We start from the raw sequence: 16,211 nt of genomic DNA on the forward strand, positions 1-16,211 counted from the left end.
AACTTGTAACATCTTGCTTCTCCTGGTGTCTGTCTGGAGTACTGAAACTTCTCTGCCAGTCCTCGACAGCTGATATAAAATCTAGGTCCTCAAGGAATCCCCTGAAAAGTCACATTGAAAGTTTAGTTCGTTCCATCTCTTTCCCTCATAAGTGGAAGTTATGTTTTTCCTCCTAATTGTGCTGAGTCATGCTGGCTAGGAGGAAGGGCTAATGCAGTTGAGGTAAAACAGCTTCCCTTATCTATTTCAAGGGAACTAACTGTTCCTGGCTTTGAGCTTGCCTGGAAGTACGGTGCCTTCTTACTTAGTGTCTAGAGCATTCATAAGTTGTTTGTTTGGGGAAATGAGGTCTGGTAACTCATCTGTCATTTTGCTGTCATTCATCTTAATTTTATTTATACTATATATACTAACTAATCTACCTTTTTCCCTCTAACTTTCAATACTACTCTTATAAGTTCTTATAAAGCATAGACCTTTTTCATGGCACATAATCTCATTTTTTTCCATCTATTTGTCTACCCCTCAACAATGTGAAGCTGTTTGAATTAGTGAGCCAGCATACTGAGTGAAACATGGTCTCTGTTGCAGTACATCCTCACAGTTTATTATCTTCATATTGTCTTTTCTATCTGATATCAATTTAAATTCACAAGAAAAAAGTCCCTCCAAAAATTCTTGAAATTTTGATTGAAATTGGACAGGATTAATTTTGCAAAGTATTGTCCTTTTAATAATTTTTCTCATATGATTTATCCATTTAATCACATATTTTTCCTTTTGCTCTTTGAGTTATTTTCCATTTTCTCTATAGAGATTTTATACATGTTTTATTCAGTTTGTTTCTGAGTAATGTGTGATTCTTTTTGTAAACTGCAAATGATATCTTGATTTTGCTATTACAGGTATTAAGTGGCTTTTACCAATGTACACGAATGCTAGTGATTTGTTAATTGATTTTTAATGAAACCACCACAGTATTGCTCACTTTTTGTCACTCTGGTTTGATATTCTATCACTTTTAATAAATTTAAATATCAAAATCTGGAAGGACTTGGAACCCTTCTGAGACACGTTGGAAAAATTTATCACATTAAAAAAAGTGCCACAGCAAAGAAAGTAAAAAGGAGTAAGCAGCAAGTATTCCTGTAGAAATAACTACCAGGTCTTTGATATATATTAACAGTAGAAGTTCTCAAACACCCGTAAAGATGTTGATGCAGTATAGAGTTAGGTCCTAGAATCTGCATTTTTAAGTCAACCAATTGATTGTATTTAAGATGATCTTTGGGCCACATTTAAATAAACTGTGACCCATGAAATCTTCTGGCCAGGGGAGTCAGCAGCAAGGTGACTAGTAGCTTCTTGGTTTGGGCTTTTGCAAAATATTGGTTCCTAGTGTGCTGCTCCAAAGTTTGTCTTTTGAGATTGAAAACATTCCCCAAATTAGGGTCAGTTTTACTATTGTGTCTTCTTTCCAGCTGAGTATTCCTTATCTTCAGTGCCAGCAGCTACATCTAGTGCATTCAGAAGTTCTCCAGTCTCCAAAAGTGTCTATTCATGAGCTGACTGATTGGCTTGCAGGACCAGGAGCTACAGTAGTATAATCACATCCTTAGCAAGAAAATTAGGCCTGGCTTATTTACAATATCAACTTTGGTCTGGATGGTGTGATAGAATTTCCTGTATAGCATATAGATAGGCCAAGATGGTCAGAAAAGAAGCCAACTGGTAAAATACATTTATGTTTTTAATATGCATATGTACCTATATAAATAGTATGTTTTCAATATATTTATAATATGTTTTATGTATTTTAAAAAACATTTTAATACATTTAATATATTTTAATAACATATTAATACCACATTATATATAATACTATACATAATATTATATATAGTATTATATGTACTCTGTTACATTTAGTATATGTGTATACAATGTATAGTATATACACATATATAATATATACATATATACTATGTAAGTAATATATACATTTTATATACTATGCATTTGAAAGTTATTGACATATGTATGTATTTAAAATTATATGTAGCATGTTTAATATATTCAATAGCCATAGAAATATATCTACATACTATATACACACATGTATAATACTGATATCTTTCCATGTCTTTTGAGAGTTAAAATGTTTTAGTTTTTGGACCTTCCCTATACAAAATGGCCTCAGGGAAATAGGCAGTGAATTGTCCCTGAAAGCTCGGACCCAAATCACCCCTGATTGTTGAAAAGGAAAGAATGGTATCAATCTCACTTGGCACTGAACAAAAGAAGAACATAAATTGGGTATTCACAAATCTTTGCTCCATAAATTGAATTCTGAACCTTTCTTCTAAAAATGGTTCATTTGGGCAGTTTTACTTCTTGGCACCTATTAGAAAGCAGAGTCATCTGTTCTTTTATGATGTTCTTACTCTTGGTTTCTAAAGTTCTGAGAAAAACGGTGAAAGGAAAAACATAATATTTGTCAGGTTTCTGAAATACTCCAGGCTTTATATTAGGCACACTCGATTACACACTACTCAATCCTCATCAGAACCCAGTGGCGGGCTGTGGGTGTAGCTCAGTGGTGGTACAGTGGCCTCCGCCACACAAGGCCCTGACTTAATCCTCAGCATCACTAAGAAATTAAAGTAAAATTTAAAAATGAATAAAATACTGTAATCCCATGAAGAGACTAAAACTCAGAGATTCACTCTGCCTGTCCAAGGCCACACAGGAAACAAATTATTGAGCCACAAATTCAGTGATTCAATAAGGCCATCTAACATAAGGCCCAGATTCTTCATGTATTGCATCTTTTTGTCCTTTTATATTAGGGGACAAGCTATCTTAGAGAACATTTATGGAGAGACTTGATCCAAAAATATAGTAAGGACTCTTTGAATTGGAGAATGAATATACGTCCTTTACACTGGAGCAGAGGATTTCTTTGGCCTATTTGTATAGACTTACCAAGTATTAGTTAATTTTCCTCTCTCTCTTTTTTTTTTAAAGAGTGAAACTCTGTGAAAAGCACCGTCTTAAACTTTTCCCTGTGTTGTTGAATAAAACTCAGACACTAAGAAAGTATACCAAGAGCCAAGATGAGACCACTGAAATAGCTTTCACCCCTTCTGGAAGGCCTCTGAAATGCGAGTACCATGGTTAAATTATTGCATGTGAATTGCTATACACAAGCTCTTGTCTGCTTAGATGTATACTTCCATTTAATGGGAGTCAGAAGGAAAGGTTAATATTTGTGAGATCTCCCCTCAGGAATCAAAACATGCTGCAGAAGTAAAAGGGCAGCTTCTAGCCACAAATGTTCATGAGTTAAAAATAAACTACAGCTATAAAAATTTGGTAAATGGATGAAGTTTTGTAATTTAAGATTGTCCTTTCTTCAGCCAGTTCTCTGTGATTATTAGTATGAAAACTTGTAAAAGACAAAGTACCAGTATACTTGTATAGACTAAATTAAAATACTTTAAAAAAAAATCTGACCAGTATAGCCCTGAACTTCTGCTCCAAGAGAATGAATACTGAATGACTATCTGTTGGAAGTAGCTCAGCTTCAGTTTCTGCCCAGAGGGCTCTGGATGGAGACTGTACTTCTGGGAGAACCAGCAACTCACAGAGACTGTATTTTTTTTTAATTGGGTGTTTTTACCAGTTTCTTATTTGAGAAGGAATTAGAAACTACCATTAAATGACCACTGGATTTACCTTTGCCAAATATATTATTCAGCATAAGTTAATCATAAAGATAGAAAATAGAGTTCTTTGTTGTCTTCAAAATATTTCAAGTTGAACAACCCCTCCAGTGTCATCATAGATTACTTGACCTGTTTCTGATGCTCATATAAAGAACCAAACATAAGAACCGGTGATCCTTCAAAATGTTTCTGGGTTGGCCTTATTTCTGTCTGGTTATGTTTTTTTCTTCACAGTAAAAAGAAGAGGAGGAACTCTAGTAGGTGTGACTGTACCTAAGATTCCAGAGCAGAGGTGGGGTCAGACACCCTGGGAAAGGAATGGCTCAGGCCAACATTAGGGAAGGACGAAGCCTATGTGTCTGAGGCAAGATTTTGGAGAGAAAAATAAATCTGAGGGAATCTTTCTGAATCTAAAAAGTGTCCTCAAGTGTCCAACAATGGCATGACCGTCCACTGTTCTAGGCACATTAAAGACAACTGAATAAATATTGAGTGATATTGGCAGATATTTTTATATAAGTCAAATATTTTGATACTCCTTACAATGCTTAAACACATGAAATATTTCTTGAATACAGAGGTCGTCTTATATAGATTCTTACCAATGAGCTCAGATTTGATTTTTTTTAAATTCTTCATCCATGAAATTTAGGGTTAGATCAAAACTTTATTCATGTGTACATATTGAGTAAGGAACACATTACCAATTAGTCTCGCTTAGGTCAAGTGTGCACCCTGGAACCAGTCAATTGTAATGAAGAAAACAAGGGTCATAATGTATAGACCCAGCTTTGGTCATGCCAATGAAGGTGATGTGAGGGCCGAGGAGGCATTTCCTTGATGCCACAAAGAAGTCACTTCTATGGGTGTCCAATGTCCAATATAAACGATATGAGGATCTTTGATATCCAAATGATAGAATTTTCTATTATTGCACTATCATCTTTGTAAACCTAGCTCCTAAGACCATGCAAATAACTTACTAAATGCTCAGAAAAGAAGTCTTCATTTAATGAATCAATGAAATAGCCCTTCATCCTTTTTGTGCCAATTGCATAATCTGCATTTCAGAGTCTGTGTAATCTTGCATTTATAGTGGATTCTCAAAAACAATAGCATCCGATCTCTCTAGTCTTCCTTCCCTCAATGATCTCTTTCACTCTACTGTGAAGGTTTTCAACTCGGATTACTTTAAGGAGAGAATCCAATCACCTATGCCACATGTTGGAACCACTAAACTGTCATCTTCAAAGAGAAAGCTGTATAGAGGGAAAGAAACTGCAGAGAAGATTGAAATAGAATTGTTAGGTAGGAGGAGACCTTGAACTGTCAAGTCTTGGGAAAACGCACAAAGAAAGAAGGCTAATAATGTAATATATATATATATATATATATATATATATATATATATATAATATATATATATATATATATCAGACAATATAAGGACACAAAGATGAGATTTTGTGTTGGCAAATAAGCCATAGCTTTTAGTGGAGAGTCAGCTGTGCTAACTTAACATGTGGATTGAAAAATGAATGAAAAGATAAGAGAAAGTGGTGGCTAGATTGGGCTATGAAGTTCAGAGAAAGTTCTATTTTTTTTTAATAAGACACAGGTATGTATGTGTGAAGCCTGTGCCAGATGAAACCTTCAAGTGAAATATTATTGAAAAAATTAGTTTGGTGTCTTTTAAAAAGAATTTCTCTTCTGGATTAGGAGAGAAATACTACAGATTTCCTGAATGCACTACTCCTTTTGCAAACTCTGATGCCCTAAGTATCTTCAAAAGATAAGACAGATTTAGAGAAACAACACTCAAATGTTGGCCCTACATTTAAGGAAATGGAATGAGCCAGATTGGTAGTTGTGAGTTACTAAGGAAATCAGCGTAGTTTGGAAAGGCTCAAGGAAGAAGTAAGTGGAATTTTACTAGTAAAGAGAGTTGGCTAATATGGGCATAAAAAAATAGAAGCAAAAAATGCATAAAATTACGATCAAGCTGTTATGAGTTAAGAATGAATGTTCAGGATTTGTGTGTGAAAAGACTGGAAATAATGAGTGAATCTGAGTCAGTGCAGGCTCGTGGGCTTTGAGGAGTTCACATGGTGTTCTATTTTGGAATGTGCCCAAATATCTGTGCTTAGGATCAGTGACTCCAGAAGTTTCATGTGCCAATATTAGTTAGCAATGTAGAGAGATCATGAGAATTAAAATCCTAAGTCAATTTTCAATTTTGTATAAAACGAATTTTATGTAACAGTGTGATCATAGAGTTCTGGTTGAGATGGTCATAGAGTGGATTACTAGGAAGTTATCAGATATGCAAAGGCTGCTCAAAATACATTAAGTAGCAAAAGTGGATTGCAGAATATGTATTGTATGAGCACACCTTTGTAAGCATTCATAAAAATAAAATTTATGTTCATATATGTTTGTATAGATGATTTGTATAAGATTATCTTATAGATGGTAAAGATGAAATATATATGGAAAGATTGTTACATTATTGCCAAATATGCTTCGTATATGTTGTTTGTCTCCTCCTATTTAATGAGAACTGGACTTGTCTGTTGTGTTTGTAAATTTCTGCTACAGAATAATGTGGCAAACGTTATAGATTAATATGGTACAATACAGAGGGTGGATTACTCTGAAAGTTTCCTTTGTTGATATAAATTGAAAGTATATATTGCTTGTTCAGCTGGGATAGCTGAAGAAGAAGGCATGGATGCTTCTGGGAACTTCACATCACCTGGGTCACAAAAGAAGTCAACATTTTATGTGGAGGCCATGGCCTCACCTCTGTCAAGAAGTTAAAGTGAAGAGAACCCATATCCTAAAGTGCTTATGTTATACCCTCAGCTATGACATGACCCAGCAGGAAAACCCTCAGCAGATGCCAAGCAGATGTCAGCACCATGTTCTTGGACTTCTAGAACTATGAGCTAAACAGAACTCTTTTTGTTATAAATTACTCAGTCTGTGGGATTCAGTTATAGCAATAGAAAATGAATTAAGATGGGCTTCATTAGGCGAAAAGACAGGGATTCTCTGCAGTACATGTTTTTAAAAGCTGGCATTTAAATCTTCTCTTTTTTATCCCCTGATGAGACTCTTTGTCTCTTCCTGACTCCTCACACGCTTTGGCTGATATTGTCACAGTCAAGACATTTTGATTATTTACATAAGGATATGATCTGGGGAACTGGTGAGGCTGCTCATGACTTTTTCATTACCATGTTAGTTTTATGTGTTTGTGTATTTCCTCTGGGAGTTCTCAGCATATTTTGCTAGTTTATTAGTCATTCATTATTCATTGTCAGGATTTGATGCAGATGTATTCTTTTGTTTAATCTTGTTTATTTCCCCTCTTCTTTCTCTGTGCTTAATTCTGAAAAGTAAATGCATCATAGAGCTTTATTCTTTTGGCTCTAATTAATTGACAACATGAGGGTAAATATCTGTTAAATCCTTATTCATGCTTCTTTGGGTAGTGGTCAATATTCTGTTATTTCATTATATACCACAATATGTTGTGGGAAAGTCAGGGGGGTTCAAAGCCTTATTATGTTTTTAACCAAGAGTTTACAATTCCCCATTTCCATGATTTAGGTTAATCACTCAAATATTTTGGGGCTTTGTTTTATTATCTATCCATCCAATGAACAAAATGCTGTTTTTATAGGGTTATTGTCAAATCAACTGAGATAAAAGACTGGTCATGTCTTCTTAGATAGCATAAAGCACTTTATCAATCTTAAACACTATTGCCAGATGTGTCTTTCCAACAGGCGACCCCAGTCACTTGCTTAGAAGTACCAGTCCAGTCATCTTTCAGTGCTACCCCCTGGGTAGACCCAATCATTCATTTACTCTAAAAACATCATTGAGCATTTATGTGTCCAACTATTTTCAAGGAGTTAGAAATATAATAATCTACACAAATGGGGTTTTGATCCTCATGCTCTCTCATTTGATCAGTCAGTAAAAGATTTAGGGATGGGGGTATATGTATGTAGTCCTTGCTCTTTGGGAAGCTGAGGCAGAAGAATCACTTGAGCCCAAGAGTTGAGACCAGCGTGGAAAACATAATGAGGCCCTGTTTTTGAAAAAAAAAAGGATTATAAGAAAAAGATAATTTAAACAGAATGGAAAACACACATATAGATGTATACTTAAACTTACATTGATTCAATAGAAATGACAGTATATTATGAGCATTGCAAATTATACACATATGTATGTTTTCAAAAAAGATGGGAGATTGTTATTGTGTGTGTATATATATATATATATATATATATATATATATATATATATATATCTGGTAAAACTCAGGTACATTAAAAAGTAACCAATGGGATGTTTTAGAATAGAAGTAGGGGGAATGTTTGCCCCCTGAGCTAGATTCCAGCCTCAGTAATTGCCTTCATTAATGAGACAACATATTGCCTCTTAAATTAATTCTTTTTCTCCAAAGTCTCCATCAAGATAAATACCCATTCCATGCTACAAACACTCATTCTTACCTCATCTCATACTAGAGATAGTATATGTGCACCCAAACAACCCACTTTAGGTTTATTTAATCCCAACCTGGCACATGCTTTCTCCTTAACCATGTGGCATATTGACGGATACACTTGGGTGAAGGGCTCAGATCTCAGATATACCTTTTAGCTGCATGAAGTTGGGCAAGAATCTATTCTTCTTTGCCCCAGTTTCCTCATCTTAAAAGTGAGATAACAAGGCTATGCCTCTCGCAATGTTTTTGTAAGGATTAAGTTAGATAATGCATGCAATGTACTAACTGGTACTGATGATCACTCAATTGCTGTCAGATAGTAGTATTACTTTTCAATAAAGTACTTGATCTTAGTTTTATCATAATCTTGTAACAGAGAGAATGAATGTTGTGGCTTGGATCTTAAATGTCCCCCACAGACTCATACATTGAAGACCTGGTCCACAGTCTTGGGAGGTGGTGGAAACTCTAGGAGATGGGGCCTTCTTGGAGGAAGTAGGTCATTGGGAACATGTCTCTGAGGGAGAAATTATGATTCCAGCCTTTTCTTTCTCTCTGCCTCGTGGCTGCCATGAGATGAGCAGCTTTCCTCTGCCACACCCTTCCACTATTATGTACCTTTTCCCCACAGGCCTAAAAAACAACTCAGCCAAACAACCAAAGATTGAAAACTTTAAAACTATAACCCCAAATCAACCTTTCTTTCTTTAACTTGATTTCTCTCAGGTATTTTGTTGCAGTGATGGAAAGCTGACTAACACAATGAATAAAGGTTTGTTGGGTAAATATAAACTCAGACTAGATCGTTATTTAATCAATAAGAAACCACAAAATAGAAGTAATATTTTGGACCCTGGTATCTGTGACCCCAGAAAATTTAATTTTAATTTTTTTTGCAGGACCTTTTCTTTGCTCATCAATAACAAAAAGTATTAACCTCCAATCATTTAAAGTTCCAGATGATCTAAGAAAGAAAGGAAAAAATTACTATCACGAGGATATAAAATTTCTTGAGGGAAATCATGAGTAAGAATCAAATGGAAAAGTTTTAAAGTTCATGTGCATAGAAAGAATAGAGAAGAGCAGTTCTTGAGTCATATAAATTGATGAGGCCAATGACCTGTACCAAAGGAAAAAAAAAAGGTAGTTGGAAAGCTTTCTGGGTCATAGGAACCATAAAAGATAGAACAATTAGCTCTAAGTGTCAATTTCCTGGATTGCAGGGTAGATAAAATGACAATTAATTTTATAGCTCTTTGAAAAAGATAAAAGTGTTTTGAAAATGTGAGACCATTTTTATGGTGAATAGATATTCTTCTGCAATAATAAACCCTTAGGATTGAAAAACAGAGTTTTCTGTTAATTCCATCAGTGTTTGTTGGTTTTGATTGATTCAAGATAAGGGGTGTATGGCTAGTCATTCTTTGTTTACTATATAAATTCTGTATGGGAAGTAACTTGTTTTGTTTAAATAAGTATCCTTCTCCCACTTCTTTTAAGCAGAACTGTTGGTCTCTTTGTTGTTACAGGATTAAAATGAAATATTTTTCAACACAACTTATAGTATGACTGCTCCTCTCTCTCATGCCATTCCAGAGGTTCAGGAAAATCAGGACTTTTATTTGAAATAATTCCCTATAATGTATAAGAATAGAGTTGGAAGGGGTAATATAGCCAAATGCCACAGGACAGTGAAAATCTGACATTCCACTAGTTGAAAATAATTTCATCAATATTTTGACAGTTGTACCCTTGTATATTATTCTATGTCAAATTCACTTTTATGTCTTTTAAGGTAGTTTTGATCATTGCCTTAATGTTGTTCAGTAAGGTTTTGTTATAACCAAAATATATCTTATCACATTGTTCTGACAAGAGAGAGTTTTCAGTTTCTAGGATACCATTCTCCCCGGAAGCTCTGTGCATGAATCTTTAGCAGACAATAATAATTTTTCAAGACGTCTAAAGCTGGCTCTGAAACATAATGCAGATACAGCAGACCATGAAGGGAGACTTTCTTGAGATGTAAGAACAGATATCTTCAAAAAATATTTTGTCCAACTGTCCATTACAGTATTCCTTGCAACAATTTTTAAAAATTGATTGTCCTTTTGATTACCGTTTCACGACCCAGAGTTTTGTCTTCAGTCTAATACATGTGGGAGCAGAGACTTTGCTTTTTCCTCTTGTGAAAATAGAGGAAAATTGTTGATAAAAGCTATATTGAAAGATCCTTCAAAATGGAGCTGGAGGCCATCAGAAAACACAGCTTGTTCCTGATTCCAGAGCTGCCGGGAATGTGAACTCTGCTCGCCTCCACGCGTTGACAACAGCAGCTGGACCTGGACTGACCTAAACTAGACAACTACGTCATGCCCAAGACTCAAGATGCACACGGAGAGGTTATCTAATTCTTGTTCTCTGGACATTTTCATTGTGTTTATGCATTTTTTATTTCCTCCTGGTCACGTAGCTTCTGTTCCTTTTGAACATATAAGCTCCCAGTTTTCCTGCCTTCCTTGGAATACTAATTCAGTTATCTGGACACCAGCCTTCTAAATTGCAATCCTAAGAACTCCCCAAGTGTTTTTGTTTGTTTGTTTGTTTGTCTTAGTTTTTGTTTTTAAATACCTGAGTTTGGATTCATTGACACCCTAAATAAAAGTTATATAGATAGATGTGAAGAAACTGAGAGATTTCCAGAAGTTATGTGTACTTGGGATGAAAAAGAAAAGGATCAAAACAACACAGAAAATCCCACCATCATGAACATCCATAAGAATGGGGTCCTAACTAGGATAAAATATGTTCCATGCCTGTGTAATTATATCAGAATGGACTCTGCTGTCATGTATCACTAAAAAGAACCAATAAATTTAAAAGAAAGAAAGAAAGAAAGAAAGAAAAGATCATATGACTTAACTCTTGCTCTCAAAGGAACTAACAATCCAACTGGGACAAAGGTGTGTAAAGATCATTTAATTTCAAATGATGTTCATGGAAGTCACCTTCCAGAGTGTCCCCCAGTAACTCTACCTCCTGGTATTCACACATTGTCACCAGGTTGGCCTGTGTAAATGAACAGGTGAGTATGATGGGGGTGATTGTACATCATTTCTGAAATTAGGTTAGAAAAGAAAATGTGGCCTCCACCTGGGTCACCCTCTTTCTTTCTTTTAGAAAACTCCCTTAGAAAAATGGTCAGATATTAGTGTGTAAGCCAGCCTATAAAGAAGGCTATCGGTGAAAGACTGAAGTGTTAGGGCAACGGCTGGCCAAGAATGGAGACCTACAGCTAGTAGCCATGTGAATGAACCTGGGAAAGATCCTGCACACCAGTCAAGCCTTCAAGAGCCCTCAGCCCAAGCCAACATCCTGACAGCAACCCCTGGTTACACTCTGATCCAGAAACATCAGCCCTCGGAAATTGTGTGAGATAACTAATGCTTTTTGTTTTATATGCTAGATTTGGTGATAATACGTCATGCAGCGATATGCAACGAATGCAGTCTTCTTCAAACTAAACTTGCTGTCTAAAAGGGTAGACATATTAAGGCCTCCCCTCAGGGGGATAGGAGGTCTAGAGAAAGTCTTGCTCCACGGAAGCATTTCAAACAGAGAGAAAAAGCCTTCCTCTTGCCACTCACCCCCAGCCATGTATTCCTTTCTCCAGGGAATTCTCTGGCACTAATCTCTTGTTATCATTCTGATGTATTCTGAGCAATTCTGTTGTTTTTTTTTTAATTATTTGTTTTTATGCAGTGTTAGGGATCAACCCTAGACTGGCCTCATACTTTAGGCAACTGTTCTGTCTGAGTTCCATAAGCTTCACCAAGTTCCATCCCTAGTTCCTGATAATGATTTTGAACACTTCCTATGTACACAAATATTGCATAGTGGGGAAGGAAATATGCAAACTTGTGAAGACTTTGTTCCATGTTTTAAACTTATTTTCAGAGTTTATTTATTTTCAGTATTGGAGTTTGCGTTCTCAATTTTTAACATCTATTGTTTGAACTTGCTTGCCTTTCATTCAGCTTTTATATTCTGCACAGACCCATGGAGCACAAAAAGTTGCATTTGGACTATTTCTAATCACTTTAAAGCATCAACTTTTCTAAATGATCACTTCCATTCGTGCGCCAACCAGTTCCCCTAAGTTAGTCTTTATTCCCATTCTGAAAGATGTTTGTCTTTCATTGGTAAGTCATTGTGTCTTTTTAACAAACATTCAGTTAGCTTTCATTAATAATCCATTATTTATTTAACAGTTGTGCTCAGCTGAGGATTCCTGAACAATGAACTGTTCTTTTAGAATGAGAATATCTTTCATTTTTTTTTAGAGTTGAGATTTCTTGTCCTGCACAAAATTTATATATTAATTATTAGAGTCTTGCCTAGAAGACTCAAAAGCTTCTGATTCCTACTAAGCTGAGGGTATTAACTTGTTATGCTTTTCTTAAGGACTTTCTACCTCACATATTGTTAACATTCTGCTGCTTTTCAAAAAAGATAAAAAAATGTAAAAGGCCATCTGAATTAACATTTCAAGATTCAATAAACATACATATCAGGGATCTGGGAGTTCAGCTCAGTGCTAGAGCATTTGCCAAGCATATGCAAAGCCCTGGGTTCATCCCCAGCACTGAAACAATTCTGTGTATCTGTGTCCACATAGGGACCTATCTGTCTGTCCACCTACCTACCCAATTACCTGTAGATTTCAGACTCAGGTACACAAAGGAAAAGTTCTTTATTTTCACTTGTTAACAAATTTGCCTTTGAAGTACAGTTACCTCAACATTTCTTTATCATCATGTCCATGGTTATGCTTTATGTCTTTCCTTTATGTCTTCTCTGTTTAGCATGTGCTTTACTTAATTTTAAAGTTGGATACAAATTTTATATATTTTTAACCACAGACCACAAAGCATGTTCCCACGATTTAGAAAACATCCACAAATAATTAAAATATTCTAAAAGTTGTAAGTCATGCTGTTTTATTTCACCAGAAGAGTTGTGTCTATTTTTATTTCTTAGATGGTCTATTTTTTGCCTTTAGCTATGAATTTCTGGATTGCTTTTTTTTAACTGTTTTTACTGGTTTGATTCATTTTGAACATGGCTTTACAGAATTTGCAATAAGTTATATAATTCACAGATATTTTCTCCAGCTTGCCCTCATTTCATTTGCTACAATATAATATTAACATTTTCTCTAGGACTTTGCTAGTTTCCTCTACCCAAACTTAACTTATCTAATTTTTGTTTGTTTATTTATGATTCTTGATCTATGAGATGGACCCTAACAGTTTACTATCTATAATTTTCTAGGTTTTTCAGTTTTACTTTTTCTGTCTTAACATTTATCCCCGTTCAAATCTATCTGTCTACTAACATACACAAAATGACCTTTTTGTGTGAACATTTCATGTTCTGGACCCATTTCAGGGCTTGTGTCACTCAGGGTTCTCCTGAGAAGCAGAACTAGTAGAAGATACACCTGTGTCTATCTGCACAGATGCCCATATATGCACTTGTACACATGTAGACACATACAGTGAGGCAGGGGAAGGAGGGGAGATAGTAGCGCATTGCCTCAAGCCATTCTGAAGGCCGAGAAGTCCCACAACCTGCCATCTGGAAGATGGAAAAGCAGGAAAGCTTGCAATAATTCACAAAGAATGAAGGTATGAGAACAGGAGAGTCAGTGATGCCAATTCCAGTCTGAACGTTGAAACCATGAGAGTTGGTATCCAAGCTCAAGTGGTGAGGTAGGAGAAAAGTAGGAGAGGACAATTCCCCCAACTTTTTTTTTTTTAATTCATGCCCCAAGAGAAAGGGGAGAAAGGGTCCCACCACATTGAGGAAGGCTGTTACTTTTCCAAGGCCACCAATTCAAATACTGATTTTATGAAGAAACACCTTCATGGACATGTCCATAAAAAATATTTAATTTGGGCACCCTTGCACAATAAAGTTTAGGTTTAAAATGGTCTATCTGCTGGGCTCAATAAGTTAATATCCAATAACTAGACAGAAAGAAGAGGCTAATATTTTAATAAGTAATACAACAACAGTATAAACCCATGGAAATAGACACTTCTCCTATATTCTTGGGGTTTATATCAAGGATGACAGCCATGGAGAGAAAGCTTATGCTTAGGTTTAGTTGTTCTCCAAGTGGGATGTGGCCAAGAAAACACCACCTAGGATGCTTTCTGATTTCTAGGCCTCTGCCCTAAAGATAGGACAGGACAGATGGGGTAAATTTGGGTGATCCAAGAAGATTCGTAGAAATCAGGTTTAGACTCACTGGAAAACAAAAATAAAGTTCTTACAAAATCAATATATCTGTTCTCATGGTGCTGAAATGAGGAGAAAAATGAATTTGCTGTCTGTTATAAATGGCAAAATAACCACCTCTCTTTCAGGTTTTCTAGAAAATTCTTTAGAGAAAATGGAATTAAAGGGAGCACTTAAGTAATTAAAAAGAAAAGTGTACTTATAAGAAATTCCTTACTGATGAATGTAAGGAAACTGAACTTATTTGTATATAGAAAGGAAAAATAGCAATAATAATGATAATAGAAGAAAATGATATTGTGGACAAAATGGAAGAATTTGAGATGGTAAAGATTGCAGCTACTTTAAATCTTTCAAGAGTTATTAATTCTAATGATTCTGTCTTCTTTATCAGATGAACATATGGCCAATTCCCACTTAATCTAGAAACATTTGAATTAGATCTTTTCCTACAGAGTAGTGATTCTCATCTCCATTAAAAAGATCTGGGAGTGTAATTAAACACTAATTCCGGGTCCAAACAACTAGATATTGGGTTTTAATTTGTCAGAGTGTTGTTTGAGCATCAGAATTGCTGAAAGCTTTTTAGGTAATTTTAATGTTCAGACAAGGTTAATAACTACTGCTCTAGTTAAGTTGGAAAGTACTGCAATAGTACAAAATAAAACTGTCTATGATAGACTGATAGTAGAGTAATTCACACACAATGTATAATATTCTGGAGTTCATCATTAGCTAAAAAAAACTCTAAACTCTGTACTCTCTCCCAATGTTAAATGCTCTTAGAGAAGGTAGTTACAATGTAAATTGCATTTCATTAATAGAATGCAAAGATTAGTTTCCTGATTTTTATGAGGGTATCATTAGGTTGGTTAGACATTGCCTGGGAATAAGCCTAAAACCAAATATACAAATATCCCGATTGTCACATTGACTTAGAATCATGTGGTGGGTAGAACAATGGTTCCTAGGATATTAACATCCTAATATCCAGAACTGTAGTAGTGTGATATTGCAGGAGAATTAAGGTGGCTGATGGAATGGAGGTTGCTAATACACTGGTGTTAAGATAGGAAAATTACCCTGGATCATCCATTTGAGTCCAATGTGTTCACAGAGTCCTTACGATTGGAAGATGGAGGCAAAAGAGAGGCTAAGAATGTGTATGACAATGAGGAAGGGTCACTATGTCACTGTGATGTGTGAAAAATTTGACCTGCTGGTACTATCTTTTAAGATGGAGGAAGGGTCCACGATCCAAGGAATGAGGGCAGCCTTCAGAAGTTGGAAAAGTCAAGGAAATAGATTATAACCTAGAACTTTCAGAAAGGTAGAAAGTTATGACATCATATTGATATCAGTCCATTTGTGCAGAGCCAATGCTGTGCTTGCTGGTGAAGAATGCCACTGAAATGAGATCCATTTTGGACTTCTGACCTACAAAACTGTAAGATCATGTCTTTATATTAATTTGAGGTATTGGGTTTGTGGATCAGTTGTTACAGCAGCTATAGAAAACTAATACAACTTGCCAATTAAATAACAGAAGAAATCCATGAACACATGAACACGTTTTCTTAAGGTCAGCATTTAGGTGACACCAGAAGTATACACCACCTTTCCTATATACTCTACCTAGGAAGCTTATA

Source organism: Marmota monax, unplaced genomic scaffold, assembly GCF_021218885.2.
Source record: "Marmota monax isolate L192 unplaced genomic scaffold, Marmota_monax_Labrador192_F-V1.1 WCK01_AAM20220418_F8-fsc00077, whole genome shotgun sequence".
In the NCBI taxonomy this organism is placed as follows: Eukaryota; Metazoa; Chordata; class Mammalia; order Rodentia; family Sciuridae; genus Marmota; species Marmota monax.